The sequence below is a fragment of the Prunus avium genome, chromosome 3 (genome assembly GCF_965620075.1).
Source record: "Prunus avium chromosome 3, drPruAviu1.hap1.1, whole genome shotgun sequence".
Lineage (NCBI taxonomy): Eukaryota > Viridiplantae > Streptophyta > Magnoliopsida > Rosales > Rosaceae > Prunus > Prunus avium.
The window spans coordinates 26,022,073-26,041,582 of NC_142286.1; the positions used below are offsets into that span (position 1 = coordinate 26,022,073).

General features: G+C 35.5%; 1 pseudogene; it reads right to left on the bottom strand.

Annotated features, from left to right (window-relative positions):
- Positions 1–7,254: 7,254 nt before the first annotated feature.
- On the bottom strand, positions 7,255–7,906 carry LOC110767853 (uncharacterized; annotated as a pseudogene).
- Positions 7,907–19,510: the final 11,604 nt, after the last annotated feature.

Below are 19,510 nucleotides of genomic sequence, written 5' to 3' on the forward strand. Positions count from 1 at the left end.
ACGACGTCAAAATTTGCGTCTTGCTCTTACGAACGATTTTGGAGAAGTTATAAAAATTTCTTTTTGAACACTATGGGAGCAAAAGAAAGTGCACCTATAGTTAAATGCAGCTTAATATGCAGACCTAAGAGCAAGGGTGGGATGACGAGAGCAAGATTTGTTAGAAATATGCTCTATACTTTACCTCCTCTTGGTCATCTTTTTCATCTTCTTCAATACATTTACATGTATGAACTAGAGGGTATCTACTTTGGTATCTTTATGAAAAATTTATGAAACAAGCACAAGGAAGAAGGTCTTTCCAAAGTTGAAAACTTGGAGACCATCCAAGAGAGCTTCAAAGGTAAGAAAGTCTCATCATTTCCTCCTTTTTTTTTTATAGAAAATTTGGCATAAGTCCAATTATGAGGAGAGATTTTGGGTGCAATCCAAGTAGAATTTGTTGTTGATCCAAGTCCTTTGACTTTTGCGTCACATAAGATTACATGCCTATTTCAATTTATTGATATTTACTTTTTTTTATTTTTTATTTTTTGTTCCAGTTATGCACCTAAAACATAAATAAGGTAAATTATGAATTCCTAAAACTGGTAAGTTATTGATTTGTAGGATATTAATTATCATATTTGATTTGAATTTAATTGCAAATCTATTTATTGAATTTTGAAATTTTCCCAAGGTATACCGACATCAAAATTTGTAATAAGAGTTCATAAAAACTTCATACCTTAACAATAGATAAGGTACCTATGCATACACCTCGTATGCAGTATGCAGGTAATTAAACCCATAAATTACCTCTAGTCCAGGTAATTAAATCCACAAATTACCTCTAGTCTAGGTAGTTATACCCTCTAGCCCAGCTAATTGAACTCATATAATATCTTGGTATGGATCTTTAAACTAAACTGAGATAAAAATCCATACAAAATTTCTTTGGAAAAAAAAAAAAAAAAACTATTACTTGGAAGACATGTACATATGTATATAAATATGAACCTCCAGAAAAAACTGCTTAAGAAACTCAAGAAAAAAACACTTACCTGTAAGGCAGGTACATATATACCTGTATGTATTAACATTATTTACCTGTATGTCAGGTACATAATTTAATGTGGGTGCTTGTCCGATCGATTGGTATAATATGTGAGTCTTTACTTTTTATTGATTAAATTGTATTTTATCTATATATTATGAATATTATCAAGGAAAAAAAATTCAAAATTCAAAATTTGGAATTCAATTTCAAGGAAATTATGTATTAAATTTAGATTTTCAATGTGTTTTCCTTATTTACCTTAAAGGGTAAAATCGACACAACAAAAAAGTAATAAATGTTAAAGGACCTACATCTAAAACCAAAAACACGAGGACTAGACCCAATAACAGCTAATCATTTTGGACCTAGATCTAAGAACCCCCCCCCCCCCCCCCCCCCCCCCCCCCCCTTTTTTTGTGTGCATAAATGAGATTAGACCTAGAAAGATATTTGGGAAATTGGATAGCATTAGGCTTAATAAGAATTAAAATTCGCTTCTACCTCTTTAAATGTGTGATTCATGTATATTGTAGCATAAAATCCAATAAATTTAAATTTAAGTGCATGTTTCCTTCAAGCTTTGCTTCTTAAAACTGAGAATTCCAAAACAAAGAAAGTTAAAAGAATTTCAGAAAAGGAAAAAGTTAATGAAATTGACAAGTGTTTAAATCCCAGTTATTTTGAGAAGTTCCTCATATTTAAGCAACCAAGCTTTTTCCTTAAAATAACTGACAACTATGTGATGAAATTAATGTTTTAATAAAGGGAGAAGTTGTTATTTGATTTTTTTTTTATATATATAAAAAGTACAGATTCTAATAATTACAAAATTTTCCTTCCATTTTCCCACTTTTTTCAACAACAAAAGATCAAAAATCATATCAAAAGAAAAATTGCATCCAAAAATGAAAAAAATAAAAGGAAAAAGAATTAGATCTACTATGAATAAGACCTAAGAGCACTTCCACCCATTTGACATGGCAAAGGGCAAGGGGAGGCAAGGGCTATTACTATTCACATGAATTGTGGCAGCCCTTGCAAAAGGCTTGTGGTGTTTCCACCCATTGCTATGGCAACCACTATTCACATGAGATATGAGGAGAGGAATTTGTATAGAGTTTTGGTGTGGGAAGTGAAAAAATGACTAAGTATTTATTTTTTTAAAAATATGAAATTTTTAGTATTATTTATAAGATTTTTTTTTGGCTGCTGACATCAGCAAACCCAGGCTAGAGAAAGGGCTAGTTTTGCCTGAGGGCTAGCCCAGGCTTGTGGAGCCCACCAACAGCCCTTGCAGCATTTGTCCCTTGGAAGCCCTTTTTGGGCCTAGGCCCCCCCTTGCTTGGCCCAAGGGTAGAGTGGTGGAACTGCTCTAATAAATCTACATCGATACCAAATCAAATAGACATGAAGAGAGAGAGAGAGAGAGAACTCATTTGTGAATCGACTCAAGTTCCTAGTGTAGAACTCATTTGAAATCATTATGTGTTGGCCTCTCAAATTTTAAGTGGATTTGGGCCAAATCCACTTACTAAAAGTAGGCATAAACAATATCATTTGAATTTGAGATTCTCAAATTCGAAAGCCCTTCCTTTGAAGGGAAAATTATGTGTTGGGTATTTCTCTAAACCTATTATGTATAGGAAAATGAATTATCTAGTATAAACATAACTCATATTAAATTAGCGGAAACAAAATCAAAAACTAGAAACTCATGCAAGTCCTTAGTCCCAATCTTTTTAGGTTTATCAAAAGTTGTACCTTTGACTCTTTAATCTAAATTTAAGGGAAGGGATGAAGAATGGTTATCTTTGGAGAAAATCTTGAAACCTATTAAGGTGTTCAAGTAATGGATTTGATCTCTTGCTTGTTGATGCTCCACTATGCTCTTCAAATAAGTAGAAAGGATATGCACCTCCCCAAAGCTCTTCACCAAGGATGATTGAGATGAGAGAAGAAATTTTTTGGAGAGAAGAGAGTGATGGCCCTCACTCTACCAAGTGGCTGGCCAAGGAGTCTTGGGAGAGAGGTGTGATATTTCATATATAGCTTCCAAATTACCAACTTGACAACCCTAAAACAAGATGGTGTTATGGCTTACAATACATAAACTCATACATTTGACACATGTGGGTGCCACACCTCCCCTTTAGTGGCCTATTTTTGGGCTATCTAGGTCCTTCACTTTTATCCTATAATGTATTTAAAGTCATATGGTCCATTTGTTTAATTCTTTAAGTCATGTGGGACTCAGTCAAAGTTCTCTAACTTTAATTGAATAATTAAAATGTTCTAATTAGTTTAATTAGTTTAATGACTTAATAATTAAGTCACTAAATTGTCTAACAAGTATTGATCCCAGTCAACCTGTGTTGACTGTGTAAAGTGTCGTCAACAGTTGACCTTTGACCTTTGACCTTGACTTTGACTTTGACTTTGACTTTGACTTTGACTTTGACCAAACAACAAAATCTTTTCTTCTCTGCTAATTCTCAATCCACTCCTTTTCGGTGTGCGATCTTATATCTTCTAATTAACGAGGTCGTGGGTAAGTATGACTTCTTCTAAATCTAATATGAATTGTATCCCTCCATACAATTCTCCCTATTGGCGAAGGCTAATTATAATTAGTCCTTACAGTGCTTCCAAAAACCATGGTTAACATCTAGTAGTATGTCATGGTTACCCAAGCTAAATATAATTCATTTAAAGAACCTAGTCAATTTTATATTGCAATACAATTCGGTCATTCTCTAAAACAATACTCTAGGTCGTGAATCAATCATTGTCACAACGTTCAAGATTATCTAGAACATCTTTCTAGAGTTTGTTCCTATATTACAAGAATTAGGATTGGATTAGAGTCAACACAAGTGTACGCTTCCACTCTTTTGCTCTAATAATTTCTCTCTTTGCTTACTTCGCCTTTTGTCTATTTGTGTTCTTATAACTCAAAAGACATACTTATCAGTTGTCCAGAGTTCTGATCTTGGAGTGTTACAATATTGTCCCTAATATATGCATATATTAAGTGCTACTTGTGTTGCAATATCTTGGTCATATTGATCGGTTCATAATTGTATATCATTTTGTACCCTTCTAGCTTATGATTTGGTTATGTTTTTGAGTTAAACTTGTGCTTTTAATCCTTTTTGTGTTTATCTTTCAGTTCATTGAGCTTTAGGTAATAATGAGGGCTTTGGATAGTAAATGATGCAATCCATGCATGTTAGGGCCTAATTTGGATGAATGGATGAAGAGCTTAAAGACAAACTCAATTTTGGCTACAGTCCCCTGCCAGCCCAGTTTCGTAGGTCATATTGCAAGCTTTGTTTCAGCAACCTACATAGCTCGGATGAGGCCACATTCTTCATGCAAGTTGTTCCAATTGGTGTGTACTATAACATATCCAACATTCAGCCCCATTGGATAAATCTGGAGTCTTTTACCTAGCAAACACAGAGCCATGCTCAGGATGGATTTTATCAGCGCGCAAAATGAGTTAGCAATTTGTTTTGGCCTTAACTTCCTCCTCCGACCTTGGATTGGCCCAAATGATATATGGCTGGAAAGAAGACATTCTGAACTTCAAGTTTGAGTGCTTAAAGTCTTAATTTGCTTAAGGGAAGCCCAATTCGTAAGCCCTTGAAGTTGCTGGTCATGCTGACCTCAGGATGAGCTATTATTTCTGGTTGGAAGCTTGGTCATGGTGACATGAAGATGAGCTAGGGCTGCTGGTGGGATTTATTAGTGAAGTGCATCAACCATTTCAGATTTTATAATGGAAGTGTTGTATGCATTAGTGAAGTGCATCAACCATTTCAGATTTTATAAAACAAGTGTTGTATGCATTAGCCATACTTAATTAAGATTTTCAGCTTCCTTAGGCCTATATATAGTGAGGTTTCCCAAGCTTGTAAACACACCCCAAGGGGGGGAGCTCTCAAACACTTCTCTAGAGCTCCCTTCCCTTCTCTCCCTCAAATTCTCTTAGTTTCTCTTTCTAGTTTTCAATTGTTATAATGAGATCTTTGTGCTGAAATTCTCCTTAAGTTTTTCCAAGTTCTACTTAATTTTCATTGTTATGTAAATTCTTTTCTTTAGTTTCAAGTTTGATTAGTTTCCAAGTTTCAATTATGATTTTTGTTCTTATTCATTATGCTTATAAGTTAATATGCTAGTTTGAATGATTGATCACCATTTAGGCTTGCATGTTAGCTATCTTGGTTTGAATTAAGAGTAGACACCATGCTTTAATTCGAATTGAACTATGAATAGGAAGAGTATGTATGGACATTCGACAACAGGGATTAGATACATGCTTGGTTGTTTAAATTGTTCTTCTATGCTTAATGGGTTCCTAATGCTTAATTTTAGGTTAGACAACAAATGATCAAATTAGGGAATTAGGAACACAAGGTTATGACCAAACACCATGGCTTAATCATACTTTAGCTAGAATCAATCCGTTAATCTAATTGAACTTGGGAACTTATCTGCTTGAGTTAGTTATTTCTTTCTTCCTTGTTTTATTTATTTCCTTTCTTTTTCATTTCTGTTTTGTGTAGGGAAACTAAATTGGATCATTCAATCACCAATCCCTGTGGAATCGACCTCGCACTTACATACGCTAAACTACCAACGGCTCGTGCACTTGCGAGTATCACAAGTTGAGGATGCAGTTGAACCCATTTTGGTGCAGCTGAAATCCACACAACACATATCATATATGATCATATACTTATTGATAAGCTTATGAATATTTCATTTATACTATTTTAGATTTCTTTTAGGAAGATCTCACTTGGTGAGGGCGTTTCTTCTTTAGACCTTGAACGGGCTCCCACTTTTTCTTTTGGAATATAGCCATTTCTAAAATGCTTATTTCAAAATACTATTTGTCTTGGATGTTATTCATCTTATATATATAATCCGGCTCCTTGATTGAAGGTTATACTTCATGTCATCATATAATTTTATTATGATCAAGAAGAAAGTTACTTGCTAACCTTCACCATTATTACATGGTTGGTGTAACACACCATATCTGATCAACTTCTTGGAGCTTTAAATGTGGTGAGTGGATAAAAGGAGTCGAACTGTCAATTCACTTGTGGTTTACAATAATTCCTTTTACTTGTTTTGCAACAAGCATCTATTAACTTCTTTAATAGATATGACATCCTTCAGGTGATCTAGGATGTCCCACAAGATTGTTTATCAAACTATAAAGTTTATAACTTTATGTTTGAGATAACAATTTCAACCCTATTACCGTTCAATTGGACCTTTTAATTATGTTGTTATCTTTGGACATAGGACATGAGGAGGAATTTTAATGACTTATCATGAAAGATCATACTTTATTATCTTTTGTGATGAAGCTCATTCATTGAGATGTTTAAGCTCTTTAACTTTTAAGAGATATCTTATTCAAGCATTAACCCTTTTAACATTTAAAAGAGTATTTATGCTCTCCACAGTTTCCCCTTTTCTTGCTTTCTTAAAATCCTAAATCTTTTGGATTTCAAACCAGGTTAATCCAACCAAGAGTGATCATCGGTGAATGCTACAGAAAAGATAATGGATTTAATTCCATTATTACTTAGATATATCTTATATAGGTTCTATGATTTCTATTCTAGTTCTAAACTTAGAATGTTTGGATTTCTCAATCCTTAGATGCAACTCATTGGTAAGAATTGGAACCGTTTAAATAACCACATATTGCTTATCCTATGAATATTATCTTGATTATGATGTTTAAACTTTTAGAAATCATTCTTATTATAAGATTTATCTAATACTTTGATCCTCAATGGAATCACATCTCAATATTCTAAACAATCAATGTAAGAACACATTCATATATTCATCTCATAAAACATAAAGAGGTCAAACATCATATTAGCATAATACGAATAATCACATATAAAGCAAACTAGTGGTTTTTGTCATACAAATGATAAGACTATCTTCTAAAACATGAAGATAGTGAATAAGTACTTTATATATACATATCCAAATAAACTAAATAAGTTCATAGGTACTATAAAAGACCTCCATGAGGTAAACAAAAGAAAACATGTTTGATGATCCAAATCTCAACACGATTCATCCTCCATGAGCATCCTATTTGTTCCCTGTCTCTGCAGCAACATGACCTACAATAGATCATTGTTTTTGTTAGACTCAAGTAAGGTATAATAATTTGTTTAGAGTTTAGTGGCAAAGTGATATGTATCTTCAGCTCTATTGCCCCTCAAGCTCGCCAAATAAGCCAGGCAATTCCTCTTCTAGTGTCCAGGTTTGCCACAATGGAAACATGGTCCCCTCACCTCCTTATCTTCTTCCTGCTTCTTCTTGACACCTCTTTTGGGTTTGAGAGTAGGGTTCCCCTTCTTCTTCTTGGTTTTGAATTTTCCTTTGCCTTTCTGATTAGGCTTAGTAGAAAGAAGTTGATCCCTTCTCAAATACAGCTACTGTCCCATTCCCTCCTTTCTTCTTGAAGGTCTTTTCAGCAGTCACACACATATTCAAAAGCTCTGAAAGAGTGCGCTCCATCTTCCCCACATTATAGTTCATAACAAACTGGGAGAATGAATCAAAAAGGGACGCAAGGAAGATGTGAGTGGCCAAATTATAGTCCAATGAACTGTCAAGACTTTCCAGCTGCTCAATGAGTCCAATCATCTTCAGTTCATGTTGGTGAATTGGTACTCTCTTGACCATCTTGGTTCTCAAATGCTCACTCACAGCGCTATAATGCATGTTGTGTGTGCCTTCTCTATAAAGCTCACAAAGATGAAATATCATGTCAGCAACATGGATCATATGCTCATGCTGTTTCTCGAGTTCCTCATTCATAGGGGCCAGAATGTAGCATTTGGCCTAACAATCATTATCAACATGCTTGTCATACTTAGCACTAGGGGTGGGTGAGGTCCGGTCTAGTTTTCACCTCACACTAGAATCAGTATTATTCAACTAGTGTGGTTCGGTCCGATTTTGATGAAAAAATTTATAAAACCATTCGGTTCGGTTTAAACCATTTCCGGTGCAATTTTCGGTTTTGGATTGGATTTTTTATTATATATTTTTCAAATCATTATTATTTTTTTACAAATTCCAACTAAAATTTTATTTGTTGGGCTTAAAAATTCACAAATGACCCAATTCATGCAAAGAGAGATAATTGGGCCTAGAAAAGAGAGGTGCTTTGAAGTTGGGTTTGGGGAAATATTATTTATGGGATTAGAAATTTAGCATTGGACTTAAATTATTTAAAAATAATAATAATAATACACGACCGGTCCGGTGTGGTTTTATAAGGTGTGAAACTGGCACTGGAACTAGTTTGAACTGGTTCGATCTGGTTTGGTGTCAGTTTGTTGACGTTTTAGTCAACACGATTTTTTTCTTCTGGTATGGCTTGGTGTCCGGATTTCTGGTCTCGATGCCCACCCGTACTTAGCACGCACTTCATCAAAAGCATCTTCAGCAGTTGGTGAACTAGGAACATGCACATAGAGAATTCATGCTTCAGAGAACCCGAGCAAATTTCCTTAAGGCCCTGTTTGGATTGAGGGATGTCAAAGAGAGAAATTTTTGCATGTTCCGGGTACACCAGCCAATATACATAGGACATGTGGTTTGGACTCTCCAACTTAATTACAACACAATTTTTTTAAAATAAAAATAAAATATATCTATATGTCCTATGAATATTGGATGGAACACCAACCAACTGGTGTACTCGGAATATGCAAAAATTTCTCCCTCCTCCGACATCGCTTAATCTAAACAAGCCGTTATGGAAATTGGCCGGGATTCTCCTTAAGCGTGAATTCTCTGTGTGCATGCTTATTTGTCCCTCCTTTTCTATTTTATTGACCTTTCTATGATAAAAATAATAAATCAAATGGATCGACAATCTATTACTCGTATATGAGCTAAGGCAATGAAGTATGGGCATCACTATCAACGGTCCGTGGCTCTAGATAAATCAGCCTGAGGTTTCCTTCTTCCATTTGACCAATGAGATCTACAAGTGACACTGTTGATAACAAATCGGAAATGACCTTCAATTCCGAGACACCAAAAAACACCACTTAAAGGTCCCGCGTAATATGTCGCCCAATAATGGTTGTTTTAGTGCCTAAGCTGGTTTCTTGAGCTTTATTTATATCTAAAATCAAATTACAAATACTAAAAAAAAAAATCTTGGATCAAATAATTTAACAACAATTTATTCAAATATTTTTTCATTTCGGACTCCTTTATATACATATATATAAACAAAGAATTGTCCTTGCCTGTGAATAGTTGTATGCACGCCTCATTCTTTTTTTTTTTTTGGGACCCTAAAATCTCAGGCCGGCGCTGATTGCCATTACAACAAACCAAACATTCGGTACCAAAAAATTAAAAAATACCACCGTCAAACCCTAATTCTCAAATTTCGATGGCATATTTGGTGCAATACCTATTATTGCAAGACAAAAACTTCCCAAACCTAGTGGTGAATATCAAATAACCAGCTGATAAATAAATAATTATATTAAAAAAATAAAGTTAGAAAAGGGTATTAACTAACAATCACCAGCACCCCTCCTTCCCACCGCCCCTCCAAAAAGAAAGAAAAGAAAGAAAAAACCTAAAACATAGTAATAGATTAGGGTGATCAGAAAAGGAAGAAAATAAGAGAAATAATAATGAAGATTTAAAAATAAGAAAATTAAATTAAAAAAATGTGCCTCATCCCTCTCGAGCACAATTTGTAATGACAGTGCAGCCACGTTGATAAGGATTGATCTGCCCAGATGTACCACAATTATAATAAGAACTGCCACGTCGATTGCATGGAACATTATCCTTCTTTAGGGCTTCATAGCTTATATACCTTGTGTTACCTTCCTCTTGAGGTCTTACAGTTTGCAGGCCCTCCTGCTCGTCCTCCTCTTCTTCCTCCTTGTCCTCCTCCTCATTCAGACACTCCTCGCCCGATGAGTCACTACATGCACGTGGTGGTGGAGTAGCCACTTCTCCATCACCGGCATCACGCCTCATGCGTGCGAATTCGGTGGTGGCACGCCCACGCGAATACACGTTGGTGGTGTGTTGGGTTGACTCAGCCACCATTGCCAAGGCCATCACAAGGAGAATAATTACTACAAATGTAATATTGTTGGTCATGACCTTAGATGAGAGATGAAGAGGGTAAAGAGAGGATGAATAGAATGAGTGTATATTTTGGAAGCTGAAGATGGATGAAGCTAATCTTGGTGAGTATAGTAGTTAATTAGGGTAGTGATTTGCACTACTTAACTAGAGTTTTAATTAATCATTTCACTTGATTAAGCTTGTTTTGTGCTTTTGTGTGACATATGTTGTGAGACGTGTCCGATTCTCACTCCTCATTTTATAAACATGTTTGTACTTGGTCTTTAAGATTGGTTCAAACCAAGCTTCCATTGCATGTACTGCTCCCAATTTATAGGCTCCACTTCAGGAATATCTATCAAGATTGCTGACTGAAATGAATTAACAAACGTTTGTTAATGCATTTATAGGTTAACCTATAGGAAAGAGCCCACAAATTAACTTCACTTAACCTATAATGCATTTGTATTAAAAGTTAATTCTCGAAAAAGTTAATGCATTTATATTTTTTCAACGAGTAATGCTACACTTACTTACCACATTTTTATCTTACATTTCTATACCACATGATGTGGCATGTCCATATCATATGCCACATCAATTAAATCAACGAAGTGTATTTTAATAAAGAAAGCTTAATTAACAGTTTTTTTTTTAAATTTTAAAAATGTTAATAAATCATAAAAGAAAAAAGAAAATGTTAAATAATTGTAATTGATGTGGCTGTCATCTCATTTGCCATATAAGGTGATATGAGAATGTGGTATATAAATGTGATAAGAGTAGCTTTATTCTTTTTCAACTAGCACCCTAACAAGAGTTTTTTACAAGACATACTAAAGGTGATAGGACCCACCCTGAATTCCTCGGAATCCGTGACGAACCCTGTGGTTTTTCCGACATCCATCCAATGCCGGGCCCACTTACTAACAACGTCCTCTTCTCCAAAAACAAAGGAAAAGAGGGTCGAGACTTTCTGCCGATATTTCGGCAGAGTCTCCCCTGAAAAACAGACTTTTCCCAAAGTTTCAACCTGTCAAAACACAGTAATAAAGTTCCCAACTGGCAGCATGCACAATACAGAGGCACACAGTTTACAGAATAGGCCTCCGGCCATTCATTCAACCCTACATGGGCGATAACAGAACAATTCTAAGGAAATTTCAGTTTACAACCGAAAACAAATGTTCAACGGAAACAAAAACAATTAAACGTTGCCCTACAAAAGTTTAGGGCTCAGAAGTGCAAATCTTGGCTCGGCTGCTCGGCTCGGATCAAGCTACTGCCTGGGGGACGCAAAACAAAAATTGTGAGTGGACAAAAACTAAGTTTTATCATAATTGAAAACAACATACTAATCCCACTGTTTGGAAAACGATGCTAAAAACATGCAATTGGAACCATTCATACGTAATCAATTTGAAACTGAGGTACTCTCATACTCCCGATATAGTATAGTACTAACCAAGTTCAATTCTTTTGACTCTAACCAAACCCCTTCCCGAGATATAGGTTTACAAAATGTAATATGAGAGGAAAGCTTTTAAAATAATTAAGCGTACACGTATATATAATTATATACATATAGACCACGAAAACTCTCATGACTGTGTAAATATACACCCCAAATTCATAAATATACATATAATATCTATATACAACAACCTCACACCATCACGAGTATCGAGGGGAAACAATCCAACATGGGGATTGTTTGACTAGCCTGCAGGGTTTCAATTTTCTATCCTATGTCTAGGGATGAGCTGTCCAACGAGGGGATTACCACTCTACAGCACACACGTCGGAAAATCCAAAACCATGTGTGGCCAAACCAAACCAAACAATGTCCTACGAGCGCAAACTGCTTTACCACATGCCGGAAAATCCAATGCCACGTGTCCTAAAGTACTAACAAAACCAAGTGAGCCCACACGCTGAAAAATCCAATGTCACATGTGGGTAAAGTAACCAGGAGAGGGTACTTATCATGGTGCAAATACGAAACTCACATAACAATCAACAAAGTACCCAACCCTCATAAACCGCTTGCCTAGTTATTTAAACATTATGTAAACAACAATTTCTCAAAGCATATCAACCATACCCAAAATAATCATAAACTTCAATATAAAAAATAACCGCTAATTCCATAATTCAAAGCTCGAAAAAGGCGTCCAAAATTTCATAATTTCATAATTCCATCTCCATACAGAGGTATAACAATCCATTCCTCCAGCTTTACAAGTTATAACTCGTAAGTGTACGGGGCGCGAGCGGAGCACGGTCGAAATGCATATTTCTGTGCCCGCTTTTGTGTAGTTTTTCGGTACTACTAGCTTGCTTGATTTAAATTGAAATATACTTGAAACCTTTTTATATGTATGCAGGTGGAGGAAGAGAAGGCATTGAATCATCTCTACAAAGGACTCTAGTACCACATGCAAGGCCAGTGCCTAATTTTGAGCATTCATTCTGCCTCCAGAAGAAAGGAAATAACAAAGATGCAAGCTTATGAATAAATATTGCTTAGTACTTCTATAAAGATTGCTGCATTTTTGTTGTCTTGATTGATTGATAGATCGATGGATATTGATTTGTTTCATGATCTAGGTGTCCAAAGGAACCAACAAAAGCAAAGTCGCCACATTGCTTGAAAGGAAAGAAAGGCGAAGGAAAGTAAAAGTGATTTCTTTTACTCTTGAACTTCATGATTTTCACAACAACATCAGGCTGAAATTTAATTAGAGTTAACTTACATGCATACCTTTATAATTAAACTTCTAGCATATCAAGATATTTGTCTTGAGCAATCCATAGTCGAGCTGTCAGTGTAGAGGAAGTGATTTTTCTCTCTCTGGCCTTTTGCGCGTTACAACAGATATCCTAGAACGTATTTCATCATTGTGCACATAAGATGAGTATATGCACTATTATATAGAAAGAGAGATGATGCGTTTCCTAGTGAAGCCTATAATCAATTACCACCCATCGCAGTAAAAAAAGAAAAGAAAATGTTATAAATCCATACGTTATGGGTTTATAGGTTATGGATGCCCACAATATGTAAAGATACTTATTTCCATATATGATTTATTTAAGTTCTTTTTCATGTATCTTTTGGTTTTATTTTGTCAACATATTTAGTATTGAGGTAAATGCTGTTTCTATTTTTCAGATAAAGCCCAAGCTCACCATAACAAGGCCTAAAGAGCCTGAATTTGAAACATCCTAGAGTGTTCAATCAATGAGAGTAAAGAGTACTGCTGAGCTTGAAGAAGAGATGATGGCCAAAATTATGAAGTTTAAGGCTTGACCACTAAACAAAAAGGTAACTTTGTAATTTATTTTAATCTTGTTTTTTTTATTCTTTATTTGATTTCCGGCCTATATTTGTTGGATTCATTGGATCTTGTTGCAGATAACAAATTATAGAAGCCTCAACATTACCTGCAATACCGAGAAGTACACCTAAGCCACCGGAATTTCAGGTAAAACACAACACCAAACGCATTCCATCTCCATACAGAGGTATAACAATCCATTCCTCCAACTTTACAAGTGATAACTCGTAAGTGTACGAGGCGCGAGCGGAGCATGGTCGGAATGCATATTTCTGTGCCCGCTTTTGTGTACAACTAGCTTGCTTGATTTAAACTGAAATATACTTGAAACCTTTTTATATGTTTGCAGGTGGAGGAAGAGAAGGCATTGAATCATCTACGAAGGACTCTAGTACCATATGCAAGGCCAGTGCCTAATTTTGAGTATTCATTCTGCCTCCAGAAAGAAGGAAATAACAAAGATGCAAGCTTATGAATAAATATTGCTTAGTACTTCTATAAAAATTGCTGCATTTTTGTTGTCTTGATTGATTGATTGATTGATCGATGGATATTGGTTTGTTTCGTGATCTAGGTGTTCAAAGGAACCAACAAAAGCAAAGTCGCCACATTGCTTGAAAGGAAAGAAAGGCGAAGGAAAGTAAAAGTGATTTCTTTTACTCTTGAACTTCATGATTTTCACAACAACATTAGGTTGAAATTCAATTAGAGTTAACTTACATGCATACCTTTATAATTAGACTTCTAGCATATCAAGATATTTGTCTTGAGTAATCCATAGTTGAGCCATCAGTGTAGAGGAAGTGATTTTTCTCTCCCTGGCCTTTTGCACGTTAGAACAGATATCCTAGTACGTATTTTCATCATTGTGCACATAAGATGAGTATATGCACTATTATATAGAAAGAGAGATGACGCGTTTCCTAGTGAAGCCTATAATCAATTACCACTCATTGCGGTAAAAAAAAATAGGAAATGTTATAAATCCATAGGTTATGTGTTTATAGGTTATGGATGCCCACAATATGTAAAGATACTTATTTCCATATATGATTTATTTGAGTTCTTTTTCATGTCTATTTTAGTTTTATTTTGTCAACATATTTAGTATTGAGGTAAATGCAGTTTCTATTATTCAGATAAAGCCTAAGCTCACCTTAACAAGGCCTAAAGAGCCTGAATTTGAAACATCCTAGCGAGTTCAATCAATGAGAGTAAAGAGTACTGCTGGGCTTGAAGAAGAGATGATGGCCAAAATTCTGAAGTTTAAGGCTTGACCACTAAACAAAAAGGTAACTTTGTAATTTATTTTACTCTTGATTTTTATTCTTTATTTGATTTCCGGCCTATATTTGTTGGATTCATTGGATCTTGTTGCTCATAACAAATTATAGAAGCCCCATCATTACCTGCAATACTGAGAAGTACACCTAAGCCACCGGAATTTCAGGTAAAACACAACACCAAACGCATTCCGTCTTCATACAGAGGTTTAACAATTCATTCCTCCAGCTTTACAAGTGATAACTCGTAAGTGTATGGGGCGAGAGTGGAGCATGGTCGGAATGCATATTTCTGTGCCCGCTTTTGTGTACTACTAGCTTGCTTGATTTAAATTGAAATATACTTGAAACCTTTTTATATGTTTGCAGGTGGAGGAAGAGAAGGCATTGAATCATCTGCGAAGGACTCTAGTACCATATGCAAGGCCAATGCCTAATTTTGAGCATTCATTCTGCCTCCAGAAGGAAGGAAATAACAAAGATGCAAGCTTATGAATAAATATTGCTTAGTACTTCTATAAAGATTGCTGCATTTTTGTTGTCTTGATTGATTGATAGATCGATGGATATTGGTTTATTTCGTGATCTAGGTGTCCAAAGGAACCAACAAAAGCAAAGTCGCCACATTGCTTGAAAGGAAAGAAAGGCGAAGGAAAGTAAAAGTGGTTTCTTTTACTCTTGAACTTCATTATTTTCTCAACAACATCAGGCTGAAATTCAATTAGAGTTAACTTACATGCATACCTTTATAATTAGACTTCTAGCATATCAAGATATTTGTCTTGAGCAATCCATAGTCGAGTCGTCAGTGTAGAGGAAGTGATTTTTCTCTCCTTGGCCTTTTGCACGTTAGAACAGATATCCTAGTACGTATTTTCATCATTGTGCACATAAGATGAGTATATGCACTATTATATAGAAAGAGAGATGATGCGTTTCCTAGTGAAGCCTATAATCAATTACCACTCATCGCGGTAAAAAAATAGGAAATGTTTTAAATCCATACATTATGGGTTTATAGGTTATGGATGCCCACAATATGTAAAGATACTTATTTCCATATATGATTTATTTGAGTTCTTTTTCATGTCTATTTTGGTTTTATTTTGTCAACATATTTAGTATTGAGGTAAATGCTGTTTCTATTATTCAGTTGAAGCCCAAGCTCACCTTAACAAGGCCTAAAGAGCCTGAATTTGAAACATCCTAGCGTGTTCAATCAATGAGAGTAAAGAGTACTGCTGGGCTTGAAGAAGAGATGATGGCCAAAATTCTGAAGTTTAAGGCTCGACCACTAAACAAAAAGGTAACTTTGTAATTTATTTACTCTTGTTTTTTATTCTTTATTTGATTTCCGACCTATATTTGTTGGAGTCATTGGATCTTGTTGCTGATAACAAATTATAGAAGCCCCATCATTACCTGCAATACCGAGAAGTACACCTAAGCCACCGGAATTTCAGGTAAAACACAACACCAAACGCATTCCATCTCCATACAGAGGTATAACAATCCATTCCTCCAACTTTACAAGTGATAACTCGTAAGTGTATGGGGCGCGAGCGGAGCATGGTCGGAATGCATATTTCTGTGCCCGCTTTTGTGTACTACTAGCTTGCTTGATTTAAACTGAAATATACTTGAAACCTTTTTATATGTTTGCAGGTGGAGGAAGAGAAGGCATTGAATCATCTACGAAGGACTCTAGTACCATATGCAAGGCCAGTGCCTAATTTTGAGCATCCATTCTACCGCCAGAAGGTAGGAAATAACAAAGATGCAAGCTTATGAATAAATATTGCTTAGTACTTCTATAAATATTGCTGCATTTTTGTTGTCTTGATTGATAGATCGATGCATATTGGTTTCTTTCATGATCTAGGTGTCCAAAGGATAAACTTCAACAATATAATGCAAGATATCTAAAGCAGATTTTGGAGGAAATAATAAACCCTGACCGCTCTTTCCCTCTGTAAGTCCTAAAGGAAAAATCCATAAAAAGGGAGGAGGAAGAAGCATCACTGCCCCTCCTCCCCTTCCTCTCTTCTCATCTTTTTCTTTTAGGTTAGTGAATAAGTCAACTGGGGCTTTGTGAATATAAAAAAACCCTTTGTGGTGATTTCTTCTGAACCATGCTTAAATTGATGTTCCCCATTACCCTTTTAGTCTATGTTCTTAATCAAATCTTTCTCCCAAAACCCACTTTATAACACCACTCATGTTCTCTAAACTTGATTCTACATCGTTTTTGACGAAGGTTGCTACAAATCACCCAATTGTTCTCTTTCAAGGTTGTTGTTTTCGTTAATTTGTTTGCTCTTATGCGCATGTAGATTGTTGAAAATCATATTTTCCCTCGATCTATTACGGATGCGGTGGTGGGTGTGGCTACGACGATGCTTCTTCAGGTGGTGGTGGTGGCGTTCGTTTAGGCTCATGGGTTGTTTTAGGGTTTTGGTTATGTTAGGTTTGTGGGCTTTATTTGGGCCTATGGTTAATTGTGATGATTTGGGCTAATAGTTTTAGGGCGGCTTTGGTCCGGGTTAGTTTTGCTTTTAGCATGCTAGTTTGTTCTAAAGCACCAATTCCAAGAGGGCACAAATTAACATGCTAAAAGCAAAAATGAAGCAAACAAAGGCCACACTAGAACTACTAGCCTACATCACCACAATTAAGCATAAGCCCAAAGAAAGTCCACAAACCTAACATAATTAAAACCCTAAGGCAATCCAAAATCCTAAATGAACCTTACCACCACCACCTAAAGAAGCGTCATCAGGGCCACACTCACCACAACCTAAACTCTTGAAACCATATGAAATCTGACAAAAACATGGTTTCCAACAATCTACATGCGTTTAAGAGCGAATACATAAATCAAAATAACAACTCTCACAAAGACCAATTGAGTGATTTGCAGCAAACTTCGTCAAATATGATGTAGAACCCAAATTAGAGAACATGAGCAGTGTAAGAGAGTAGGGTTTAAGACAAGGATTTGATTGAGAACATAGCCCAAAAGATGTGATGGGGAACTTCAAACCTAGCAATGCTCAGAAGAAATTACCACAAGGGGCTTGAAATTGGTACTTAGGTGTAAGGGGTAAAAATTATACTCTAACCGAGTTAAACAACAATCCTACGAACAAAGTAATCCTAGTCATAGACCTAAGAACACACAACATAATACACAACCAGTTATCAATCAATTCTCAAGCCCTTGCAAACCTAGAAGATGACTAAGTGACAACCTAAGCACTCAAAAGGACTCGTCAATCTAAGCATCCCCTGTGATAGCAACAACTCGAGTGAGAGGTGTGTGAACATTCATAATCATTCCAAAGATAAGATACAGTATGACTAGCCATAAAATCAAGATCAACACACTGGAAATAATCATAAAAAAGTAAACTAATTTGAAGAGTTGTCAATTGGTACTGTGTGGAATAAATAAAATCAAGAAACACATTTGAGATTGATCGTAAACTGGAAATCATACCAGCACAAGTTTCACAGTAGGGGTCAATTGGAAATCTTAAGAACAAAGGCTGAATGTTGTTTGCAATCAAAGAAATCTGCTTCAAATTAGTTGTGTGTCTGGTCCTCAACTAATGCTTTCACTAGTTTATATACTTGTCAAAACCCTAAATTGCATAGAAATCCAACTCCGTGACGGCTAAGATACCTTGGCATGCAAGAATTCTGACTTTACAAGAATTCCTTACCAAAAACCTTTGTTCTTTTTCATTTTTTTATGAAGCCAGTGTAATTTTTTAGAAGACAACTTGCATTTAAAACCAAATTCTTCTAAACAAGGTCATTCCTGTGTGAAACATAAATTGGGGCGTTCATATGATCTAACATGAAATAAAGAAAAAAAAAATCATGAATTGATGTCATCAAACAAATTTTTTAATAACTAAAGTTCATTATCAATCATGCAAAGACAATTAGAAATCAAATTTATAAAAGTGTAACGATGCAATTTGCAACTATAAAAGTGATGAGCACAACTATCCTTCGTGAAGACATGTGTTCTAGTGGTAAGGTGTCGTAATATTGTTTGATTGGTGATGGGTTTGATGCTTCTTAGGGAAATCTGATGGAGAAATTTTTGTTAATTCGAATAAAATAAGTAAAGAAAAGACCAACAAACACACAAGTAGGAATCGAACAGATTACCTCCAATCATGGAAAAAGTAAGCCCGGCCCAATGACCAAGGAAAATAAATAAGAAATAAACCGTTCATTTTAATGCATTTCTCAATAAGTTTGACCTCGAAATATATAGAATGTTTACAAATTAAATCACAAACTACAAGCAATTAAGCACCATTATCTTGGTTAATAAAACGTTAAAAGTTGAGCCCAATTGTGAACAAACCAGAAAACAAAGCACAGAAAGAGCAACCCTTTTAATGTAACAATTAATAAATTTAAATTTTATTTTTTAATGACCGTTGGGTCTCTCGCATGTTGCCACGTGTAAATGTCAGAGGAGGACGTTATGAAGAACATGTTGAAACGCCTGGGTGCAGAATTAATAACACGTATACAATTTCCAGCAGTGATTTTTAAGTAAGGGTAAATCCCTTCACCATTTTTGCATGTCCTACAACGGTCACCTTCTCCTCAGCCTCGCTATATATATCCTGACAAATTAGCCACAGCTAACACTCACCAAA